Source organism: Hemicordylus capensis, chromosome 8 (assembly GCF_027244095.1).
Source record: "Hemicordylus capensis ecotype Gifberg chromosome 8, rHemCap1.1.pri, whole genome shotgun sequence".
Classification (NCBI taxonomy): Eukaryota; Metazoa; Chordata; class Lepidosauria; order Squamata; family Cordylidae; genus Hemicordylus; species Hemicordylus capensis.
Genome location: NC_069664.1, coordinates 8,383,875 through 8,388,123, shown reverse-complemented (window position 1 = coordinate 8,388,123; position 4,249 = coordinate 8,383,875). Strand labels below are relative to the sequence as shown.

At 44.8% G+C, this 4,249-nt stretch overlaps 1 non-coding gene across 1 annotated transcript; it reads left to right on the top strand.

Moving 5' to 3' along the window:
* Positions 1–3,781: 3,781 nt before the first annotated feature.
* Positions 3,782–3,862, top strand: TRNAA-CGC (transfer RNA alanine (anticodon CGC)). Its single transcript has one exon. It is a non-coding gene; the product is annotated as a tRNA-Ala (tRNA).
* The last annotated feature ends 387 nt before the right edge of the window (positions 3,863–4,249 follow it).

Genomic DNA, 4,249 nt, shown 5'->3' with positions numbered 1-4,249 from the left:
GACATACTTAGTTTGGCACTAAGTACAGAGAATCAGGGCTTGTGAATACTGAGCTGAAGCATATGAGCTAAGATTGTATTCATTTGCTCTTACTTTGCTTCTTGTGATAAGTGAGTTAAATGTGATGTCTTAATAATATGGCTATTAATGGTGAGTTTGTCTTTGAATCAGTGTGAAATCCTTAGTATTAAGGCCCACTGGGAGTTTCTTGCTCTCTTTCTCTCATTTTAATTGGCTTTCTGAAATACTAGAATATATCCCAAGCAGTGACACAGTTTACTCTGCATATCCTTTAATTATTTTCAGAGTATCTGGGAAAAGCCAAATTCTCCCTTTATTTTCAAAACTTATGTAATAGTGATGCTACAATGCATAGTAGAGAATTAGACAGGCACTTCTGTTTAGTTTTCCAAGTACACCTCCACATAGTATTTGGGTATTTCATGAGCCCCAGCATACTGAAATTCGTAGTTTTCCAGCATTTTTTGGTCTGGCTACATCCACTGCTAAATAGTTTTTGAAACATTAAAAGATTAATGAGCCTGACTTGTATTTTTCAGCTGATATTATGGTAAAGTTATCTGAAAGATGGGTGTCAGATGTTTGGACAGGGGGCGCAATTTCAGTGCTTGCCCTAGGCGCTATTTTCCCTAGATACGCCTCTGGTAGCAGTCCTTGGGTGGGAGTTTGCTACAAGGGGTGGGGGGAATCAATAAATCCCAGTTCAGATGCAGCCAGGACAAGGAGACTGTGGCTGGAGTTTACGGGAAGAGAAGCATGAATGGCCTTGCAAAACGTCAGGGCACAGATGAAGTTAGAGAAGACAATTTGGGGGAAGACAGCAAAAGTGAAACACGTTAGCCTCTCCGCATGCTGGGGTCTCAGTCAGAATCAGGCCTTTATGGCTTTTTATTTTCTTTATGTGTTTGTTTGTTTGTTTGTTTATTACACTTGTATAATAAACTCGCATCTCTGGACAGTTCACAATGATAAAACAATTAAGAACACATAAAAACTAATAAAAACTAACAACTTAAAAATCAATCACAGAATTAAAACCTATAAATTATCAAGAAACTGAAAAAGCCTGAGTAAAAAGATGGGTTTTAAAATATTTTAAAAAAATATTTAAAAATATCCACTAAAAAAAATTCTTAGTGGGTGGGGGGAAGAAGTGTTTCTGGTGATAAGCACACCTTTTTAACAATGTGATTCATGTAGGAGAGAACAATTCGAATCAACCCCTTATTTAGCAGAGAGACCCAGTTTGATGAGAACAGCTCACAGAGGCGATCTGGACACAACTGCTGGAGGGCTAAAACAAGTAGAGGTTTCTTTGAAGAAGTTACAAACTTCGCTAGAAAGCCTGTGTGCATGTTGTGCTAGCAACCTCATGGTGGAAGGATAGAGAGCGAAGAACAGAGAGCAAGAAGGAAGGAGGTGTACTAAGAGTATCAGTCTACCAATCACAAGAGACTTAGAGATGAAACTAGAAATTAGAGAGAACGGGGGGGGGGCACCCTATACCCTCTTCCTCCACTCCTAATGTCCCTACTGGTCAATAGAGTAGGTGCTTATCGGGTCACATCTCCAACAATTAGGAGTGAACGATAGTCAGGTGCAGGGGTTCCCAACCTGGGGTCACCAGATCTTGCTGGACTACAACTCCCATCATCCTCAGTCACAATGTGGCTGGGGATCATGGCAGTTGTAGTCCAACATCATCTCGGGACCCAAAGTGGAGGACCTCTGGTCTAAGGTTCTTCCTATGGAGCATGTGATTCAAGAATAGCCACTCCAACCTTTGACAAAAGCCACCTAATGGCACAGCAGGGAAGTAACTTGCCTAGGGAGCAAGAGGTTGCCGGTTCGAATCCCCGCTGGTATAGTTTCCCAGACTATGAGAAACACCTATATTGGGCAGCAGCGATATAGGAAGATGCTGAAAGGCATCATCTCACACTGTGCGTGAGATGGCAATGGTAAACCCCTCCTGTATTCATATTATTATTACTATCTGATATTATTATTATTATTATTATTATTATTATTATTATTATTATTATTATTATTATTATTATTATATTCAATTTCTATACCACCCTTCCAAAAATGGCTCATACTGTGCAGGAGGAGGCAATGGCAAACCCCTTCTGTATTCTACCAAAGACAACCACAGGGCTCTGTGGGCACCAGGAGTCGACATCGACTCGACGGCACAACAACCTTTGTCAAGAAACGTGGAGCAGCCCCACCACACTCAATCCAAGACCTATAAGAGATCTGCCACCTTTCCCAAAAGCTCATAGCTCTCCATACAGGACAGCAAACTTCACCCCGCACTGTAGCCCTGCCAGGAGCAAGGCCATGTCCTAGTCCACACTAAAAATAAAATTAGAAAAGTGTCAACAGGTGATCTAGATTCTGCACCAAGAAAGCTGAAAACAGCAGCCTGTTACAATGCATGGAGGTGCTTATAATGACAGACTCCTGGTTTGCCTTACCAGGGAGTGATTCACACATGGCTTCATGCTGCGGGGTAAATGTTGAGTGAAGCCACTTCGAATCACACTCGCAGCATGGAGGGAGGCAGCCCTTCCCCTCTGCTCTCGGGTTTTGTTTTGGTGCAAGTTCACATGACATGCCTCTGTGTTTTCCTTCTAGCCGATGGGAGGGGAGCACTTTCTAAAGAGCTATATCTGGATTTCTAAAGAGAGTATCCTTCTTATCATGTTAATGATTCTACCTACGTCAGTGCCTCTCCCTATGCGCTCCAGCGTTTTTTCAGAAAAAGTCGCTTAAAACCAGCATTTTAAAAACACGGAAATATACCGAGATAAGCTAGAGTTCACAAGACAAAGCTTGATTTGTGTGTGGAGTGGATCCAAGGATCTCGAAGGGACTTCGGGGTAAGTTTGGTTGGTGTGTGAACGCACCCACTCTCTTCTGGAGGAGATTCGGGGTAACAGCCCTGTCTGTAAAGCCTCTTGCTTTCATCAGCAGTTGTCAGGCAGGGGTCTCTCCTGGCCCTGCAACATAGGGAAGATCTCCTCCTTCCCTGCTTCTCAACACTGCAGCCAGGTAAGAGTGTTTGGGGGCTTATGGGATGAAGGGGGTAGAGGAGGCTGCCTGATTCTACACCAGGGGTGTGCAAATGTGGCCCTCCAACTGTTGCTGAACTTCTACTGAGCTCAAGGGCCATCTTTGCCCACCTCTGCTCTACACTGACTGGCAGCGGCTCCCTAAGGTTTCAGGCAGGAGTCTCTCTCAGCCCCACCTGGAGATGCTGCCAAGAATTGAACCTGGGACCTTCTGCATGCAAGCAGATGCTCTATCAGTGAGTTTCAGCCCCATCCCCAACATCAAGAAGAGGGATACCCTCAGCCTTTTTCTTTGGTGTGCTCATGTGCTCCTTGTGGGGAGGGTTTTTTCTTTTCACAAAGGTAAGGTAAAGTGTGCCGTTGAGTCAGTGTCGACTCATGGTGACCACAGAGCCCTGTGGTTTTCTTTGGTAGAATACAGGAGGGGCTTACCATTGCCTCTTCCCGCGCAGTGTGAGATGATGCCTTTCAGCATCTTCCTCTATCGCTGCTGCCCAATATAGGTGTTTCCCATAGTCTGGGAAACACACCAGCGGGGATTCGAGCCAGCAACCTCTGGCTTGCTAGTCAAGTCATTTCCCCGCTGCACCATTAGGTGGCTCTTTCACAGAGGAGAGTGTGTCAAAGGAGGACACAGCCTAACATTCCAGTGCCGTAGCACTTTGTACAATGTGTGTGTTGGGGATGAGGCCTTAGCTCAGTGGCAGAGTATCTGCCTCGCATGCAGAAGGTCCCAGGTTCAATCCCTGGCAGCATCTCCAGGTAGGGCTGGGAAGAATTCCTGCCCGAAACCTTGCTGCCAGTCAGAGCCAGGGGCGTAATTATAATAGGGCAAGGAGAGACAGTTGTCTGGGGGCCCACTGCCTTGCCCCCCCCCAGAGGCAAGTCACATGACTGACTCCCCCAGCTGCGCACCCGCCCGGGCTTCCTTCAGCTGTGTTCATCCTCCGAAATTGATGTTGAGTGTTAAGACCTGGAGCTACCAGAACAGCATGTCTTTCTCTAGGACCTTTAAATGACTTGTATAATCTACAATTTACAAACCTTTAAAAAAAATAATTTAGGATGATGTTCTATTGTGGCATACATATATGTGTGTGTATGTGTGTATAATTCTTTTTGTTACCACTATTCAGCCTCATTTAAGA